General features: G+C 39.0%; 1 protein-coding gene across 1 annotated transcript in view; it reads right to left on the bottom strand.

Annotated features, from left to right (window-relative positions):
• Window positions 1–22,407, bottom strand: part of LOC134529848 (chloride channel protein 2) — a 207,082-nt gene that overhangs the window by 183,679 nt on the left and 996 nt on the right. The gene's annotated exons all lie outside the window — the stretch shown is intronic.

A 22,407-nucleotide genomic window follows, 5' to 3' on the forward strand; every position in this document is an offset into this window, starting at 1 on the left:
TTAAATACTAAATGTTCGACCTGTTATGGTCCGAATCACCTCACTTCCAATGTATTTGGCATAAAATATTAATTTTAACATGCCTGTAAGGGTTAAAAGAACTCCGGTAGGTTATTGTGCATCGTCCTTACATGCATGAAATCTCTTAAAATATCTTAAGTCCGATGTAAAAACAACTCCATGGAGGATTGATAACACAAGAATAACTGAAAGTACACTAAGATAAACCTCCAGAAGTTCATGTAATCCTACACTCTGGGAATTTACATTTTGACGATTACTTATGTTGGTTTATCTTAGTGTGCTTTCAGTCATTCTTGTGTTATCAGTCCTTCATGGGATCTTTTAATATCAGACTTGAGATATATTGCGAGATATGAATTTGGTTTGCAAGTTTATGTTATCAAGTTAACACTTACAATATTTTCATCAAGTGAATTCGAACAAAAAATATTCATTACTCAGTCGATTACTATGCCTTAAAAGAGCTGATAAACACTAACGTGCTAGTTAATTCCCCTTCCCCTTGAGGTCTAGCGAAGCCCTCCTTCTGTTACAGCCGTGAGAGAGTATCCTGCAGCCCTTATGAAAACATATTTACTTCAACACAACATGTGGCGACATCTGCTGGCAAGAATCGGAACTACTTGCAACACGTTTCTTGCGTGAGATAAATTAACTCTCGCTGACAAAATATTTAAATGTACGCATATAAGACCTATAATATTGACGTACATTTTTAGAAAGTGAGAGTGTTCGACCTTGGCTGGATAATATTCTGAGTGAACTATGAAAGTATATTATAATGATAAATTAAGAACAGACAGCGTGGTTCCAAAATTGGTAGTCTGAACTGTGGCATTTCGTTCACTAAAACCAGAAATGTTCAATGTCACGAGAAAGGTAAGTGTGCAAAAAAGAGCCCTTGGTTGGTCAAAATTAAACCAAAAAAATTATTTTTTGAATGATTAATGTTAAAGAAATAACAATTTCCGAAACATTAATAGTTTCTTTTAGTAACAAATATGTAATTATTTGTCATATATTATTGCACTGTCTTGAGCAGCAGTGCACACTGAAAACAATTGACAGTTGACTTGTTCCATTTGGAAGCTTACACAATACAGAACCAAAAATATAAATTACGAAATTTCGAAAAGATGTTACAAATCAACATCTTATCGCCCGAGTTCCTGTATCTTGGGCGGGCAAGTCCGAGATAAAATTGCTTGTCTCAAACCTGAGAAAAGGAAGATGTACGATGCAACACGGCCATAGCATTCTTTACGTTGGCACCACAGCCGACATCTTAGTTGTTACAGCAGCATTGTGTTCATTACTACAAGAACAACCAGCACAGTAAAAAAATAGTAAACTTGTTGCCAAAAAAAACAAGACTACTACTACGACAATTTCTATTTTGTTTAAGTTCGACAACAAACTGTCGTTCAATAAATATATAAACAATGCATTTCAAACAAAATTGTAAAATAAGTCAAACTGAGCACGCGTTTAGAAAGCATGAATAAAATTGACTTGCTATTGCAGGTAGCGAGTAAAATTCTCAAAAGTTGTCATCAAAAAAAGATACTGTGATTAGTTAAATAAATTCCGTTACTACAGAGTACGTCCTCTGCAGCTATTAACTACTGCTGCTGTTGTAACTTCTTGAACGTGAACAGATTAGAATTCCTTGCACAAACCAGAAACTTTTCTTTGTGGCAAAAGAATTACCAGTTCCATGCACAACTAATTTGCTGCGCATGTAGTTTTAAGCTTTGGCGATGACGTGAGAGAACTCTGAAAGAGGCGGGACCAGCGGCAAATTGGAGGAGTGGTCACGCCTCCTTTCACGAGGCCGCGGACCGTGTCCAGGGACGGCGGCGATGAAGCATGCGCCCCGTGCGATGGCTACTGACAAGCGCGCACTCCTGGGAGCGCGCCAGCCACGAGCGTCGCTGGAAGACGTGGCGGTGACGGCCGAACGGGTCTGTCCAGTTGTCGGACGAGCATCATAGCTGGGCACGTAGACAGACGTACCTCATGACCTAAATGACAGTCGGAGACAGAGAAGTGGGATGGAAACCCCCTCCAAGCTTTCCGAGTCGGTCAGCGCGCCAGCCACGAGCGTCACTGGAAGACGTGGCGGTGACGGCCGAACGGGTCTGTCCAGTTGTCGGACGAGCATCATAGCTGGGCACGTAGACAGACGTACCTCATGACCTAAATGACAGTCGGAGACAGAGAAGTGGGATGGAAACCCCCTCCAAGCTTTCCGAGTCGGTCAGCGCGCCAGCCACGAGCGTCACTGGAAGACGTGGCGGTGACGGCCGAACGGGTCTGTCCAGTTGTCGGACGAGCATCATAGCTGGGCACGTAGACAGACGTACCTCATGACCTAAATGACAGTCGGAGACAGAGAAGTGGGATGGAAACCCCCTCCAAGCTTTCCGAGTCGGTCAGCGCGCCAGCCACGAGCGTCACTGGAAGACGTGGCGGTGACGGCCGAACGGGTCTGTCCAGTTGTCGGACGAGCATCATAGCTGGGCACGTAGACAGGCGTACCTCATGACCTAAATGACTGTCAGAGGCAGAGAGGTTGGATGGAAACCGCCCCAAAGCTTTCCGAGTCGGTCAGCGCGGACTTGACTTGCGTGTATTAGCTGCGTGCGTAACTTGCGGCCTTCCGACATTCAAACGAACTGTGATAGTCAGCTAACAAACTATACGTATTTGTATGGTTCCACATTAAAAAAAAGACATTGAAACCTTTTATACAATAGCCGAATTCACGGCAAATACGCTAACGTGTAAGCATTGATAACGAGGGTTTAAGCTGGAATTTATTTTAAATCGTGTCTGATGTGCTGTTTATAGATGTGTCTAATTTCTTGTGAATTTAGTGTGCCAATCGCTCCAGAATTAACATTTTCACAAAAATCATGGGCATCAATAGGCCTAATTAAATAAAAGTAATTCAACTTGAATACTATCGACGAAGCCAACAAACAAATCGATAATGATTGATTGACATTACATAATTGTTAACTTGTATTAATAAAAGCCAAATATTAACTCAAAGTCAATCTTTTCTCCCGCTTGGTTGATTGTTCTTTCCATTGTGTTAACTTCCGCACGAATTACTTCACTCACCCCTCGCCATACCCTCTCTCTACACGAAGACAAGCTTCAGCATAAATTTCTATTTTTCTTCTGTCTCAATCATACATTCACACTGTTTCAACATATGCAGAGAGACTGAATATATTACGAAAATATACTTTAAATTTAGGCCCAAACATTAATCAAATGTCAAACTAGAATAAAGTTTTTTTTTTTTTTTTTTTTCGTGCAGCTTCATGAGTCAATTACGAATTTTGAACTGTCTCAACAATAAAATGTTCGGTTCTATGACAAATGACGAAAATATTTATGCCACTTTAACCTATACCACAATATTTGACCAAACTGTTTAAATTGTCTGTAATAGCAGGTAACCGTATACATACGAAAGTTACTTTCTTTCAAATAATTGTATACGACATATATCTTAGTAGTTCCATATAAAAGAAAGCACTGTTAAGCTAAATGATTTTTTTTTTGTGGTTCAATCCACAAGCTACTAATAGTAAACTTATTTAATACTGCACTATTTACAGCAGTTTCATTCAAAATTTTAATACTTTTTATGGTTGTAGAAATTTTTTATCGTAAAACATACCAAATAATATATATAAATGTATTGGGAGACGCGTAATTTTAATTTATGATTATATTACGTCAACCAGTGTGATGTCATGGCGGCCATCTTGGATCCGCCATATTGTTTTCGTCTGATGGAGTTCGCTGCCACCATATTGATTTTACTTTACCCACTAGAGTGCACATTTTGACGCACATTCGTTAAAAAAGACGCACATTTGAAAGGATATTCAAAAAAATATGCACATTAAAAAAAAGCACACATGCCCATTTGTTTAGTCATCGGTGACGATTTTTACATCTTTAGTGCCTGGAGATGGAGCGTAGTGTCAGTGCCGGTGTCCACCATCTTGGATTGTGACGTCAGGGGCCATCTTGGATGACACTGGCATTGATCTTTGAACTTTACCTTCAAAAATTGGTGAAATTTGCCCAAAATTCGCCAAAAATTACTCAACATTTCCCGTTTTTAGGGGGGGGGGGGGGGACTCCGTCGATAATTCAAAAAAATATTAAAAATAAAAATTTCAATTTTTGAGAGAAACAAGATCGGAAATAATTCAAAAGAATGAAATTTTAAATTTTAGATTTTATTTGGCAGAAATTGTTTTGTAAAAATTGTAAATTTTGAGTCCTTCTGGAATATTTTGGACATTTTTCGCAAATTTCCGCCATTTTTTAAGGTAAAGAACAAGGTCGTCATCCGAGATGGCTGCCGTGTCGTCACAATCCTATACCACATGTATGTATAGTAACTGCCACTTTAAAACTGAAACTGAAAAATTATTTTATTACACGTGTCACATTATTCGTGAAACGCCTAAAACTGACAAAAGAAATACGAGAAATATAAATGTATACACTAAATATATCTGAACATATTAAACATATCATTCATGAAGGCAGCGAAATATAGCTGACGATAAATCTTACACAACAAAATATAGGCTAGCAAAACGTAACTGTACGGGAATAGTAACTGTAGGTTAAACTAAAGTATATAAAGTAAAAACACCTCGAATGTTTTTGGGACTTAACTTACTACCGCGCAACAAAACGAACCATCCCTTCTTGATTTTTGTATTTCAGTAATCTGTCATCTTTAAAAGATTTGTGCAATGGGAGCGCATGACTTGATGTAAGTTTTTGGACATACGCCATTGCTAAGAACTTTTTCTGTTGAAGAAAAACTAATAAATAAAATAAATAAAAATACACAAGAAAGACAAAAAAAACACAAAATTAAGCAAACAATGCTGTTGTCAACAAGAATATAAACACCACAAAATATTCCGAAACAGAAATATGGTCAACAAACAAAGAAAAAACAAAGAAAAAAGTACTAAGTGAACAAAAAAACACACAAATGATGCCAACACAAAAATATTGAAACCAAAATAATTCAGCACAACAGTTGAAACGAGACAAAAACACGACAAAACGAAAAGACAAAAAAATACAATAATTTTACCAAAACAGAAACAAGCGACGTTTCGGGAACTGCTATCTGCTCCCGTCCTCAGGCAGAGACGCACATGGTACGGAAACACAGGTGCGACTCGTTTTTCTTCAACAGAAAAAGTTCTTAGCAATGGCCAATGTCCAAAAACTTACATCAAGTCAGTAATCTGTCAGTATAATGTGTCAAAAAGCAATGGTTCTACAATCTCAGTAAATTCTGTTATTAACCACTTTTTCTCACCCACTCACATGTATTTCAATCTTTCGCGCTCTCTCTCTCTCTCTCTCTTTCTCTCTCTCTCTTTCACTTTGGTTTTGTGAACTTCCTGTACATCAATCAGAACTTACTCTTTTTCTTCCTCTTCTTTAACTTGATTTTTTTTTTTGCACTTCCCATAGATAACTTAGCAACGAAGCTAAGCAATGATCTGATATTATCATATTTTTAGCGCTCAATGAGTTCTTTAAGCTGTGATTAAAGTTCCTCAGCACGTTTGCTGTATTGTCCAGCACTGCCGCAGCCATAAGCCATGAATGAATATTAAAAACTTTCTCCGTAATACCTTGACTTGTTACAACAATGGAAGGTTTGCACGCCTCAGCAGTCACAAGCTACAGGGGACTTGTCTTGAAGCTCCATCGTGATACAAACTCCTTTTGACGTGACAACGTCTAATAAATCGATGAACGCCGGCTGCACGCACGAAAAAGTATCCCGTTACGCACATTGTTCCGTTACGCTGTGTCCCGTTACGCTCATTGTTCCGTTACGCTGTGTCCCGTTACGCTCATTGTACGCTTGCGCCGCACCGACAGAAGTGAAAACTTAAAACTTTGTTTATAAATGTGTAATATGAAATAATTTCTACGTCAAATGTAAGTAAGAAAATGAATCTGATTACTAGTATAATTTCAAGTATTTATTCTTTTATTATTAAAAAAATAGCATCTGTCGGCGAGTGCAGTAATAATAGGTTATGATACAATTGACTAAAAAATTATGGTGATTCATATAATTGATGATAGATATTTGTTTACAGTTTATTTATGTGAAAACTTGTTCATAATTATATTTAAACTTTATAGCTAAACGCCAGTTTTTAAAATTAATTACCAGTCATCTACACGTGAACTGTTTCGTCGACTGTTTATAAAGTGAAGTGAAAAGTAAATGTGGTTTTCATTGCTTATTACAACAACAATTTCGGCAATAAAGGTTAATTATTCTTGCATTTTAAAAATCTGATTACTAGTATAATTTCAAGTATTAATTCTTTTATTATTAAAATAAAAATGATTCAATTTTATTCATAAAAGTATGCAATCATTTCATCAATGTTTTGTTATGACGTTGTAACGTTAAACTATCGTCCGTAAACCGACTTTACAGACAACCAAATGTTTTTAACCAAATCAATCACAAGGCGTTGCAGGACAGACTGGGGAAAAAGAACACTCCAGAGGTCTGACAGGTGACACGAATCTCCACTGCTGTGGTTCACAAATCCCGTCGAGCGAAGATGTAATCAGAGCGCGGACCAGGCATCGAAGTATCGAATGTTCTTTGCTAACATGTACCGTTCCTACAATCACGCGGCACTGCCGCTGACCAACCAGGTTTAAAGATTCGTGTCGGAAAAGCAAACGACCGGGATCTGAATAAATTTATTTCATTAATTAAATCAAAGCTTTTAAAACATCTGAGCCCTGGAAATACGATTATTCATCACCAGAACTCTGTCCACGCCGTGTTTGGAAGCTTGTCAACAGCCAGTTGTCACTATAAGAAATTATAAGTTACTTAACAAACATTTCATTACAGATATTTTACTCTTCAGTTGCACAGAAATTTAAAACACAATTAGGGTAAATTCCTATGCATTTTACTTTTTCGTAAACCGATGTAGGACAGCAACTATATCCGTGTTGTAAATTTCCCAAAAAAAAAAAAATGGTATAGGACAGGTGTTGTAAGACCGTGGCCCGCGAGCCGCATGCGGCACTTTTCATAGGTTTTACGGCCCTACAACTCACTGCATTGCCACAACACAAAAACAAAATACGAAAGAGAGAAATCAAATATGAAATCTCACCTAAGTGGATGGCTGCAAAACAAAATGCCTAAAATAGAGCAAATCTTATTTTATACGTGGAATAGTCTTTCTGAAACATATGGCACAACAAAAAAAAAAACTAGATTTTGCTATTCTGACAGTATTTGGCTCTTCCTATTCATGTGGAAAAAAAAAAGCATTATTTTCAATTAATCAAATAAAAAATAAATTAGGAAGTAAATTAACTGAAAACTTACAATCGTGCCTAAAATTGAAAATAAGTAGTTACTTGCCAGACGTAGCTAATCTTCCGAAAGCGAAGCAAGGTCACCGTTCCAACTAAGCTATAAATTCTATATAGCCCAGGTGTGTTTTTATAGATAATAAAATAAAATAATTTATGTTTCCATGTTTTATCAATAGAGTTTTACTATTGACTAACATTTTTTTTACATGTATGTATTTTTTTTCTAATATTATTACTAAATATTTACATTTTATCTCTTTTTTATTGTTTTAAAATTATATGTAGGTACAGAGAAAGGCCATGTTGCGGCTCTCTGAAAAATATCACAGAATCTGTTTCTTAATATTCAGCTCATCTCACTCGGAAGTGTGCCGACCCTAGATACACTACAAGCTTAGTGAGGTCGCCAAGTAATGCATAGAGCACGGTGCCTGTTTCCCACAGCTGCAGCGTCGACCAGCTCTGGCAAGGACCAGACCGGATACATTACAAGCTTAGTGAGGTCGCCAAGTAATGCATAGAGCACGGTGCCTGTTTCCCACAGCTGCAGCGTCGACCAGCTTGGGGAAGTACCAGACCGGATACATTACAAGCTTAGTGAGGTCGCCAAGTAATGCATAGAGCACGGGTGCCTGTTTCCCACAGCTGCAGCGTCGACCAGCTTGGGGAAGTACCAGACAGGATACATTACAAGCTTAGTGAGGTCGCCAAGTAATGCATAGAGCACGGGTGCCTGTTTCCCACAGCTGCAGCGTCGACCAGCTTGGGGAAGTACCAGACCGGATACATTACAAGCTTAGTGAGGTCGCCAAGTAATGCATAGAGCACGGTGCCTGTTTCCCACAGCTGCAGCGTCGACCAGCTTGGGGAAGTACCAGACCGGATACATTACAAGCTTAGTGAGGTCGCCAAGTAATGCATAGAGCACGGGTGCCTGTTTCCCACAGCTGCAGCGTCGACCAGCTTGGGGAAGTACCAGACAGGATACATTACAAGCTTAGTGAGGTCGCCAAGTAATGCATAGAGCACGGGTGCCTGTTTCCCACAGCTGCAGCGTCGACCAGCTTGGGGAAGTACCAGACAGGATACATTACAAGCTTAGTGAGGTCGCCAAGTAATGCATAGAGCACGGTGACTGTTTCCCGCAGCTGCAGCGTCGACCAGCTTGGGGAAGTACCAGACAGGATACATTACAAGCTTAGTGAGGTCGCCAAGTAATGCATAGAGCACGGGTGCCTGTTTCCCACAGCTGCAGCGTCGACCAGCTTGGGGAAGTACCAGACAGGATACATTACAAGCTTAGTGAGGTCGCCAAGTAATGCATAGAGCACGGTGACTGTTTCCCGCAGCTGCAGCGTCGACCAGCTTGGGGAAGTACCAGACAGGATACATTACAAGCTTAGTGAGGTCGCCAAGTAATGCATAGAGCACGGTGACTGTTTCCCACAGCTGCAGCGTCGACCAGCTTGGGGAAGTACCAGACAGGATACATTACAAGCTTAGTGAGGTCGCCAAGTAATGCATAGAGCACGGGTGCCTGTTTCCCACAGCTGCAGCGTCGACCAGCTTGGGGAAGTACCAGACAGGATACATTACAAGCTTAGTGAGGTCGCCAAGTAATGCATAGAGCACGGTGACTGTTTCCCGCAGCTGCAGCGTCGACCAGCTTGGGGAAGGACCAGACCGGATACATTACAAGCTTAGTGAGGTCGCCAAGTAATGCATAGAGCACGGTGCCTGTTTCCCACAGCTGCAGCGTCGACCAGCTTGGGGAAGGACCAGACCGGATACATTACAAGCTTAGTGAGGTCGCCAAGTAATGCATAGAGCACGGGTGCCTGTTTCCCACAGCTGCAGCGTCGACCAGCTTGGGGAAGTACCAGACAGGATACATTACAAGCTTAGTGAGGTCGCCAAGTAATGCATAGAGCACGGTGACTGTTTCCCGCAGCTGCAGCGTCGACCAGCTTGGGGAAGGACCAGACCGGATACATTACAAGCTTAGTGAGGTCGCCAAGTAATGCATAGAGCACGGTGCCTGTTTCCCACAGCTGCAGCGTCGACCAGCTTGGGGAAGTACCAGACAGGATACATTACAAGCTTAGTGAGGTCGCCAAGTAATGCCTAGAGCACGGTGCCTGTTTCCCACAGCTGCAGCGTCGACCAGCTTGGGGAAGGACCAGACCGGATACATTACAAGCTTAGTGAGGTCGCCAAGTAATGCATAGAGCACGGTGCCTGTTTCCCACAGCTGCAGCGTCGACCAGCTTGGGGAAGTACCAGACAGGATACATTACAAGCTTAGTCAGGTCGCCAAGTAATGCATAGAGCACGGTGCCTGTTTCCCACAGCTGCAGCGTCGACCAGCTTGGGGAAGTACCAGACAGGATACATTACAAGCTTAGTGAGGTCGCCAAGTAATGCATAGAGCACGGTGCCTGTTTCCCACAGCTGCAGCGTCGACCAGCTTGGGGAAGGACCAGACCGGATACATTACAAGCTCAGTGAGGTCGCCAAGTAATGCATAGAGCACGGTGACTGTTTCCCACAGCTGCAGCGTCGACCAGCTCGGGCAAGGACCAGACCGGATACATTACAAGCTTAGTGAGGTCGCCAAGTAATGCATAGAGCAAGGTGCCTGTTTCCCACAGCTGCAGCGCTTGGGCAAGGACCAGACAGGATACATTACAAGCTTAGTGAGGTCGCAAAGTAATGCATAGAGCATGGTGCCTGTTCCCCACAGCTGCAGCGCTTGGGCAAGGACCAGACCAGATACATTACAAGCTCAGTGAGGTCGCCAAGTAATGCATAGAGCACGGTGCCTGTTTCCCACAGCTGCAGCGCTTGGGCAAGGACCAGACAGGATACATTACAAGCTTAGTGAGGTCGCCAAGTAATGCATAGAGCACGGTGCCTGTTCCCCACAGCTGCAGCGCTTGGGCAAGGACCAGACAGGATCCATTACAAGCTTAGTGAGGTCGCAAAGTAATGCATAGAGCACGGTGCCTGTTCCCCACAGCTGCAGCGCTTGGGCAAGGACCAGACAGGATACATTACAAGCTTAGTGAGGTCGCCAAGTAATGCATAGAGCACGGTGCCTGTTTCCCACAGCTGCAGCGTCGACCAGCTCGGGCAATGACCAGACAGGATACATTACAAGCTTAGTGAGGTCGCCAAGTAATGAATAGAGCACGGTGCCTGTTTCCCACAGCTGCAGCGTCGACCAGCTTGGGCAAGGACCAGACCGGATACATTACAAGCTCAGTAAGGTCGCCAAGTAATGAATAGAGCACGGTGCCTGTTTCCCACAGCTGCAGCGTCGACCAGCTCGGGCAAGGACCAGACCGGATACATTACAAGCTTAGTGAGGTAGCCAAGTAATGCATAGAGCACGGGCGCCTGTTTCCCACAGCTGCAGCGTCGACCAGCTCGGGGAAGGACCAGACCGGACATGTCGCTTCCGGGAACTGTTGTGAGTCTGAGGTGGAGATGACGCAGGCTGCCGGAAACAGGCACGCACGCGGGAAGAACCTGCCACGATGCCTTTACTGCCCGAGACCTGTTCCACAAGGTACAGCTGTGCGAGGTACACACCTGCTCCACAAGGTACAGCTGTACGAGGTACAAACCTACGCCACAAGGTACAGCTGTACTAGGAACACACCTGCTCCACAAGGTACAGCTGTACGAGGTACAAACCTACTCCACAAGGTACAGCTGTACGAGGTACACACCTGCTCCACAAGGTACAGCTGTACGAGGTACACACCTGCTCCACAAGGTACAGCTGTACGAGGTACACACCTGCTCCATAAGGTACAGCTGTACAAGATACACACTTACATGGATATTTCTGAAGTGAGACTTCTTTTGGCGCGATGAGAGTACAATTTCAAGGTAGAATTTTAATGCAACGTTTTTTTGTGAAACATTGTTGTGAAACGATTCTGACGCGAGAAGGTCGGAGAATAGGTACTTGGATTTATGGTGTATTTCAACAGTAAGTAATATTTCTTTTTTATTAGGTATTATTTTCCACCACCAGCTACTTGCATAGTCACATAAGTGCTACTCTTCTTGGCAAAGAATATTATATAAAATACCACTTATTTTGGGTGGTTTTAATGTGTAATTGTATATAATGATTCGATACCATGAATTGTCTTTCTACGTGAAAATTTTAACCTACATATGAATAATTATACTGAAATGGCAACAATAATATCCGTAACTACAATAGATGTTTTTACACGACATTTGGAATGTATAGAGTCAAAAAACGCACGTTTTATATTTTAGTTACCATAAAGCTATAATATCTACACAAGAGTAAATATCGAGGAAATAAATTCAAAAATTTAACTGAAATTTTGGTGTTAATGTTTTTATTATGATACTTTCTATACTTTTATTAAATACTATTAATATTATAAGTTTTTTTAAATAGAAAACTGTATTTTCTTCTCTCTCTGCCGTTTCACCCCTTAAAGGCCTTTTCACAATGCCGCGATGCGACGCGATCTGGCGACGCGATGTAGCGAAGGCAGCGACGTAAATATATGTCGCCAGCTAGTGCACTTCATAATAGCGCGACGCGATCGCCATGCAGCTGGCGAAAAAAACCGAACCAGCCTGCACTCTGCTGGGGATATTTTACAACATGGTTGTAAACAAAAGTTTTTGGCGGTAATATTCAGATTGTTATTATATTTGTACACTGACTGACTGGTAGAAGCATTTAATTATGGATATGAATCGCGAAGCCCATAATATATTTCTACCCAAGCATTATTTTTCTCCGTCTAATTACAATATTTGTTAGGTACTAGAAACATCGTACAAACACGGCTTTTTCTGAACTTCATCAATCAGACGCTCTTCAAAACTCATTTCAATTGAACAAAATCCACGTGTTGTTTACTAACATTACATTAATACATCGTTTCTTAACTCTTGTTTTCAGTTCTTCTTCTTCTTTACCACAATCTTGTTTCTGATTGGCTGTTATTTCTGACGTCATCAGCGACATCGCTGAAGCGACGAAACAGCCTCGTCGCCAAGTGAGCTGTCGCGCATTGCGGGCGATGTAGTTGTGATTGGCTGGTTTGGTATGACGTCACGTTACATCGCGCCGCGTCGCGTCGCATCGCGGTATTGTGAAAAGGGCTTTACGATAAACTTATTAGTTGAGGCTAGAATTGTCAAAGAACTTTCATTTTTATCACGTGTACCGAAATACACGCAATCTTTTTTTTTGTCTATAAAAATAATAATGAAAACATGGTGTAGAATTGACTCAAGCTCTAATAGTAAATAGTCTCCGGTGTGCAGGGAATGATCGGGAAGAGCTGGGTCAGTGCAGTGCTCGACGCCGCCGCCATCTTGTCGACGGGCGAGGAAGTGGGTCGTGCTCCGCGGGTCAGCCCGCCTCCGTCAAGGTCATGCCTCGGTGATAACGGACAACTACCCCTTCCTTCTGCGAACCCCACTGAAGAGCGTGCTGTGTCGACCAACCGATGTGGGTGATTGATTACTTGTGGACATGCAGTGTGTCATCTCACTCATGTCCACAAGTAATCACCCACATCGGTTGCAGATGGCTAGAGACCGGAAAAATTCGCGGGTTCAATGACCTCCCGGATAGACTCCAATATCCTCTACACACTCGGGCAAATGCCAACTATACATTGGCTGTTGACTTGCGAGTCGTCTCGACTGGGTGGCCTGTGATTCGACACTTCTATGAGTGAGGGTCTCTAATTGGCCCTCAGTCCTCCAGATCAACAGTGAACCAATGGCAGAAGCAGCACTAAGGTGTATTCATTTGAATTTTAGCATAACACGAAATGAATCCGCTCTAGGAAAAGAAGTGACTTCTATATTTATTCGTCGCATTGCCCTCAGCAGCACGTGGGTTCGAGTCCCTCCCGCGACCCGCTAGAGAAACAAATATTAACACCGCCTTATAAGCAACCCAGGATCATCCTCTTCAAAGACATCCACACATAAACCCTGTTTCACAACAAGCCTGGGACTCCTCGCGGGTCCTTGGTTCGATGCTCGGCTCTGGCACACGGACCACGAGGCCCGCAGTAGCTGTGATGACAGTACAGTTTGCGGCACACTGTGTCGCGGTGTTGTCTGATTAAGCAAACAGTCTGAGCAGCTCCGACCGCTAACCAGAGCCATCTAGAAAATGTCAATAACGTTGCATCATTCTCGTACTTCAGGTCAAACACTGGACCTCATGAACAAGTGGCGGTGGTGATTTTTGCGGGGCCTGCGTGCAACGTTTGGAATAGTACACGCGTTCTTTAAATGATTCTTGCTGCAGGGAAGGTAGTGCTGGTTTGCATTGGATGCCATAGAAAAACTTCAATAATGCACAGCAACTGCACGGTACTTCATTCGTATGTGCTGTCGTCGTTGGGTTGTCCAGAACATCAGTTTGTCGCTGTGTTGTTCAAAGTTGTTGTTTGTATTTCCTGTTGTTGTCGCAACTGTCTCGTCGTTGCCAGTCCACTGTGTTCGTATGTCTGTGCTATAATTTTTTTTTCCTGACTAAATTCCTTCCCTCATATTTCTCTGTTGTCTAGGCAGGTAAACATTTGACATCAGCTGAGACTGGCCTGTTGTCCATGTGTCTGTGTATTAATCTTCGTTGTGCGTGTTTGAGGTTTTTCTTTCTATGACATCCATTGTACACAAGCAATGGCGTATTTCCATGGAAATATTATTTCACCAAACATTTCATAAACTTACCTTGAGGTAGTGGAATAATTTTAATGATTTACCCGGTATAGTTTGTTGTACAAAATTCGAAATAACTAAAATTAAGATTTGCTATATGTATTAATTTGTAAATAAAAAAAATATTTTTCTTAAGACTTTCACTTTCAACTAATAAGGTTTTTTTTTTTTTTTTTTTTTTTTTTTACAATTCTAACAGTACTGCATGCAAAAAATCTTGTATTTCCGTTGTATTTCGTAGCCAGCCTGAGCTGATACACAGCCTCCATTCCTGTTTGGCCAATCAGAAGCTTCCTGTTTACTGTTTTTTTTTTGAACAGTTTACTAGAGCAGTCAAATTACCAATGTTTCGTCACCAGCAGTCGTTCCTTTTTGACTACACATTATAAGATAAGGTGACTTTAAGTTATGCACTAAATATATTAAGATGATATAACCTCTAAGATTAACATGGATTTTGACCAAATTTTCCACCTGAATATATTCTCACAAATTAATAACTTGCGGCAATGCAGAAGGATCGAACCATCGACCCTTGCCTCCAGTGCATGAGCCTTGGAGTTCACAATCGCGTACACTACAAAAAAAGAGGAGGCTGTCTAGACTAGTCATTCAAACACAACAATTTGCTGGTTCTCCTGCAGTGCAAATTGTTTCTGTCTTGGCGCATCTCGCTGTAAGATTGCCGTGTCCATTTAAATGTGCATCTACTCTCTCTTTCCAATGCACGATTTCTGATTTTAGCGTAGTCCTTGTTTCGGCGAGAACTGTTGCTAGGGGAAGCCTTCTTTTCACAGACGAGAAAGCCAAAACCCGAAGTTCCCCGAAGTTCATGGTTTTTTTCCGTATCTTTAATGTAGCTATCCTAACCAAATCAACCGTCCACAATGTTTTAAAGTATTCATAATGTAGCTAACCTAACCTAATTGACCATTAGTATCCTTTTATCAACACCGCCATATTTATTTACAATTAACAAAAAAAACTCCGAAGATGCACGATCGGGCGTTTGGCTCTCTCGTCTGTGAAAAGAAGGCTTCCCCTGTTGCTAGATCCACGCCACAGAGCGCCAACGTTTCAGGCACAATATTGATATGTAATTATTTTTTTTTATGATTTCTGAAACTTTTAATTGTGTAAAGTAAAATTTGGAATGTCGAATTGTGGAGATACATTTTCCTGTTGTAATTAATATAAATTATAATCTGCTAATATTCAATTTTATTTGTAGAGAGGTGTAATTGAAAGACGCCATCTTGGTTTCATTTTTTAAAAATCTGTTTTTATCGTTTAATTTTAAATTCATCATAGGACATGCTTTCATGGAATACCTTGTTATTAAGAGTGACTGACAGTTACAAACAGTCCCTCCAGTGAAATAATAATTGATGTTTAGCATTTAATTATATTTATGTCAGAATGACTACAACTGTAATATCACCTTCAGCAGAAACTATTTTATGGTCTTAGAATAATCAAGAAATATTGTAATTGAAACAAATATATTAAAACTTACTATGATTGACGATAATATACAAAATAATACTTTTAATGTTAACAAGTCGGGTATTTTCAATCTGGCAACACTGCTCGCCATTTACTCTGCACTGGAATCCAAGCGAGAGAGTCAAGTTGTGTGTAGCAAAGTTTAATTAAGTTTTTTCCAAGAGTGACATTATTATTTTTAATTAATTCCTGATTTATAACATAATTTAAGATTGCAATATAAATTTTACAAATATTTGATTCTGGGCCATCAGCTGATAGGGGTGTTATCGGTGTCATAATGGATGACAGATCTACAAGTGTTGTCTCGCTACAAACCTGGCGTTCCTTAAACGACGGGACTGGAGTAAATTAATATAGCTAGCCAGGAACACCTTAGCGGCATACTGAACACCACATAGTATTCCGCGTGTTTCTTTTCCCTCTTAAGTTACTCTCTGTTGGCTTAGCAGTGGACTATATTCATAACCACTGGTTCCTCCGCACTGGAGTCTGTTATCCTGTCGTGGTCGACTCTCTCGCCAGGCAAGGCACAGTGTGAATGAAGGGAAGCCTATGATGTACATTCTATATTTCACAGACCCGAATACTAACGTTGGCAAGCCTTCTTTTCACAGACGAGAGAGCCAAACAGCCAATCGTGCATCTTTGTTTTTTTTTGTTCATTGTAACTCATGATAACTAATGGTCAAATAGGTTAAGTTAGCTACATTATAAACACTTTAAAACATTGTGGACGGTTGATTTGGTTAGGATAGCTACATTAAAGAAACTGTGAAATCATGTAAACGGTTTCCTAGCCCTGGATAGCTACATATTAAAAAGTTATTTACTAAGCAACCATAAAATGATTTTACAGTATTTTTAATGTAGCTATACTTACCTAATATAACCAACCATCCACAATGTTTAAAGTATTTATAATGTAGCTAACCTATCCTAATCGACAGCAAAATTTAATGCCACACCGGTTTATACAATGAGATGGAACGGAAAAAAAAAGCGAGCATGAACTTCGGGGAACTTCGGGTTTGGCCCTCTCGTCTGTGAAAAGAAGTCTTGTCAACGTGAGTATTCGGGTCTGTGCAATATAGAATGTACATCATAGGCTTACCGTGAATGAACTTCTCAAAGTTCCAACATTCATCTGTACCTCAGACAACGCAACCACGTTTGTTTGGGCTCAAGACTTTTGTAAAAACTTGCAATTTCTCTTTGGAAATAATCTGTAACGAAGCATACTGCCCTCCTTGAGCAAACAAAATCTTTTGTTCCTAAACGAAAAAAAAAAAATATTGTGTTATTCATGAATAATATACATTATAATAAAAGATGAAAATAGCGCAGCTGTCAACGCGATTTCTTGTACAGCAGGTTTGGCCCCAAACATGTCCAAGATTTAATCTTAATTTGAAAAAGTGAAACATAATTCATGTTGTAGAAGCTATGGTTTGGATTTTCTTGTTGGACGAGTACACACACACACACACATATTTATTTATTTATTTATTTGGTTTGTTATTTTAAAATACGCTTCATAATATAACTTAGCGATAAAACTGTGACTTTAAAGTGGCAAATTGTGCAAGTAGGATGTTTATGGACTAATGCATAAAGTTATTTTTCGCATAAAAATTCACCTCGAAGATGTTTTAGCGTTCACGCAGCGTGGCTTGTCAGGAGCAGTCTGGGGTCTGGGATGCCAGCGCACCATGCGAAGAAATTTTTAACAGGAAGATGGCGGACCAACGTGCATGAACATAAGCCCATGTATAGTCACTTTATTATAAAATAGGGACACATCAAACGCATTAATGAAAATTTAAGATAGTGAAACTACCCTGGAATATATTTGTTGAACTAAAATTGTCATAATAAAGAGTAATTTCTAGTTTTATAAAACCTAATTTATACTAGTATTACAACTAATATAATACACATTCTCATTAAAATTTTCCATCAGGCTACGTTGTAGCCGACCTCCGTAGCGTAGTCGGATGAACACCACCATACGGTGCGAATGACTCTGGGTTCGAGTCCCGGCTAAAGCATGGGTGTATATTTGTAATTGTTAAAAATTTATCAATGACTTGTCGAAGTCAGTAAAATTTCTAAACGAAACTATCAAACTATAGGAAATAATATTTAAATAAAAGGGTAAGGTTGGTTGGCTGGCTGGCTGGTGATGAAAATCACGAGTCGGCCAAACATTTAAAAAAAAATAGTTGCGCTAAAGGAATATGGTTCAAAACGTGAAGGTGGAAAGTTTTTTTAAATTACAGATTACTGGTTTACAAAAGCTTTGATTTAATAATATATATATATGAATACAATTTATTTGTTTATCGTATTGCTATAACATTATTAAATACATAGCTCAGTCCATTAGATTAATTTTTTATACTAGGTATGCCATATAACCTCTATTTTAAGTTACAGTAATGTTAAATTAAATATATTTGTTAGGAAATGAATGTCCATGAATTTGCATAGGTGATAAAAAATAAAACTTTATAGTTATAGTACATCTATTCTGTAATACTTAATAATTTATAGTCATCTAACATGTGCGGAATCTATATAGTATTAACTCTTAATGAATTTTAACAATGTGGACAGTATTTTAATATTATGTTTGAAAATTTTGTGCAATGGGAGTGCATGACTTGATGTAAGCTTTTGGGCAGTTTTTTGGGTTCAATATTTTTGTGCTGTCTTCATTTGTGGGTTTTTTTTCGTTCTCTTAGTCCATTTTTCTTTGTTTTTCTTTGTTTGTTGACCATATTCCGGTTATGGAATATTATGTGGTGTTTATATCCTGTTGACAACAGCAATTTTTTGCTTAGTTTGTGTTTTTGTCTTTTGGGTATTTTTTATTTTTTCTTCTACAGAAAAAGTGCTTAGCAATGGCGTATGTCCAAAAGCTTACATAAAGTCAGTACTTTAATGAAATTCCCTCTCCAAATCGGGTCCAAGCCAAGGTTTAGTATTTTTCAGGTCTTTTTCGTTTTTATCAAAGACGTTTCATTATATAGTTTAACCTTTCGCTCTCCAAATCTAATGATTATATTATTGACGTAGCTGCTCCAGTAGCAAATTCTAGCGGCGGCTGCCGAAACTACGTGGGAGTCGCGTTCAGAAATTAGTGATTGGTAGGGGCAAGCATTTTTCGCGAAAAAATCTCATAACCTATTAGAAAGCAAAAAGGTATACCCCCATATGTGGGTTCTTCCTTGTGATTGGCAGCCGTCTGCGAGAGAAGTCGTTACCTTTTTTGACCGAGCCACTCAGGACGCGTTTGCTTCCGCACTGAACCACTGTAATTGTAACAATCGACATGTACCTGAAAGAAACTCACCCAATCACGAAACACAGACGATGCTACAGTGTTCTAACTTTCAGCTATAGTCTCGGAATCTTTTCGCGAAACATGCATGGCCCTAGTGATTGGTATTGAATACACGTCCATATAATCAAAAACATTTATTTATTATGAATATTAGTGATATAAATTGTCTTTATAGCCTTTTTCAAGTGTATTTATATAAGTGAGGTATATTCACGTATTTATCATTTATTTGCATTAGAATTACTACATTATTATTTAATAAGTTATTAAAATTAATAAATTAGAAAAAAATATTCCGCATATTTATTGATTTTCATTTTTTATTAAAAGTTATCTTGATTATTTTTTAAATTAAATAATTTATTTTATACACAAGTTTATATTAATATTGAATACTGAGTATTTATTTAATTAATATTTGTTACTGTCAATTTCTAACTATTACAGTGTCTTAAATCAAAAAGAAGTATAATTTCTAACGCACGTACGGTACATAGGTACACAAACTTTCTATTTAAAAATATTATGTTATAGCTGCATTCTAAAGGTGAAACCATTGAACACAGTTCCTACAATTTGTTTTTTTCTTAAGGTTTATTTATAATTTATTAGCCGAATTGATTCTCTTTAATACGACGAAATCTTCGCTCGCCATTCTTTTCTTTTGATGTTAACTATATGCTTTATTTAATCCCGCAAAGAAGTAAAACTACGAACGCGCATACACTGGTCAATCGGGAAACGACGGAAAACCTTTGTTTGTATGACCGTGCAGGATTTGAACTCCTGTCCCCCTGCGTAGGCCTATATCTCTCCATCGTAGCAAGCTGTTGTGCCGCTAGTATTTGCTCGAATTTTCTACGTCAATGCGAGAATCGTCCTCCATCAGCATAGAGGTCAGCACAGGATAAGTCAGACTATCGGCGATGTACGTAGCTGCCCTGTGGAACCTTGAACGAGCTTCCTTATCGTGCGAGCCGCATCACACGACTGCAAACACTCTCACCAAAAAGTAACTCCGAAATATGGGTGTTTTATGATTTTTTTTTATTTTCTCATTTCCCTTATAAATCCAGCTTGGGAATGCATTATATTAAGTACACACTTAATTCTAATGATAGATAATAGAAATAATGTTATGCTTAACAAAGTAATTGAAATATTTCCTCCGTTTCAAATGATATGGCTTTCCCACCAATATTTTTTCCCGTTAAAATTTTTGCAACACTTAGATAAAACAAATTTTTCTCACGCAGTACTATTCAGCATAGGTATTAAAAGCTAGATGGGTATATGATTATGTAAAATAACTACGAGCACCAGGCTCAGACTAATCTACTCAGCACAACAACTTAAAGCAAGAATAGTCACTGATCAAAATAAAACTTCGCAAAGAGTACGTATTATAATAAATTTAAAACCTACTTATTTTACAATTTTTTAAATATTCGCCATGTCATTTCTTTATAACTTAAGGGGTACCTCCCATTTCAGGTCAAGAATTTATATTGACAGTAATTACAGATACGATTGTAGACCTTTAAATTGTTTAACTTTCACGAAATGAAAAATATATACAGAGCATACTTTTTGCATAATTATCTGCCAAAATTAGATTTTTTAACGTTTTTGGGTTGTACAAATAAGGAGATTTTAATTTATTGCATAACTGAAAATTTTTAGGTTTAACTGCAATGCCACTGGCTACTTCATGATATGGTTTGCATTTCTATCACAAAAACTCATTTCATGTTTCTTGGCTGCAAAATCGTAACAAATTTGAAAATTTTGAAATGCCAGGTAAAATTAATTAATATTTTCTAAAAGATATTAAAACCATTTCTTGAATTTCTGCAATAAATTACATTCTCCTTATTTGTACAACCCAAAAACATTAAAATTGTAACTTCGCCAGCTAATTATGCGAAAAGTATGCGCGATATATATTTTTCATTTCGTGAAAAATAAACAATTGAAAAAGTCTACTAGTTGATCAGTGATTAATATAAATATATAATCATGACCTGAAATGGGAGGCACCCCCTTAACCCGATGTTTTTCACTTAGCAAGTAACCAGGGGTGGGGGTGAGGGGGCAATACTCCCATCTCCCCCCGAAATACTAAAAAGAAACCTATAAAAATCTATTATTCCCAATAACAAAAGGAAAGAAATTGAAAGCAATACAGCGGGAAAAGTAATTCTATCTACCCCTCTTCTTTACGTAAAATGAAATTCGGTATACGCTTCTGTAGGTAACCTATGTGTATCATAGAGTTCTACGAGTTAACTTTTTTGTATACGTACCCTACATCTTTTTTCCAAAAACAAAAAATATATATACACTAGTTTTTTATACAATAATTTAAAATATATGTATTTGCTTATATGATAAAAAAAGCTTTTTGTGGTTTTTCTCGACACATTTTAATATACTCTCACTAATGTTTATTTTCAGTTTGCTTTATTTTGAGACAGCCGCCCGCCTTTTTAGAGTTAGTTGAAGCGCTTAATTGTGTGAAATATTGTGGCTTAGAATCCTGGTTACATGATTGTTCAGTTTTCAATTGTAAGGTAAGATTAATTGCAGCTTTTAAGTCATCCCCTAATTTGCGCACATGCATGGGGAAAAAAAAAGCGTTAGCATGCTCAATAAAACAAGGATAAAATACAGACAAATGATTTTTTGGGAATAAATTTTTCTAATTTAATCTTTTGACATCCGTAATAGGCCTTCATCTTTCTTACGGGACACAGCAAACACAGATATTTCCCGAACGCTGCTACGTATTCAAACACGATTATTGTTCTTCGTGTTTGCGAATAAATGATTTATTAACTTTGAACCTAATTCACTCACTCATTTAATAATAATTTATTTTTAATATCATTTAAGGAATAATAATTAAGTACATGTAATATTTAAACTGTTTTTATACTGAGCGGCAAATAGTATTTTAGTAATATATAATTTCAAAACAATAAATTTGTGACCATCTTGTAAAATATGTATTTTATAGAATATTCGCGTTGAAATCTGAAGTCTAAATTACTTATGCTTGAAAGTGCATGTCCTCCAAGACGTTATGATCAACACCCTCATGACAGGAAATAATATTAGCACTTTGAGTCTAACGCTAATGAATGCTAACTGAAAAGTTACACAGTCATTAGAAAGCAAAGGCCCACGCAAGGTAATCCCAATAAGCGCATCTATGATGAAATGCGTTCTGGAACTTCTCGTGACTTCAAGCCTCTTATTCTCAAAAACATTAGGTGACGAACATCTCAAAATGGGTCGACTGATGAAATAAATCACTGTCGCCGAGCGGTATTACA

Source organism: Bacillus rossius, chromosome 2 (genome assembly GCF_032445375.1).
Source record: "Bacillus rossius redtenbacheri isolate Brsri chromosome 2, Brsri_v3, whole genome shotgun sequence".
Classification (NCBI taxonomy): domain Eukaryota; kingdom Metazoa; phylum Arthropoda; class Insecta; order Phasmatodea; family Bacillidae; genus Bacillus; species Bacillus rossius.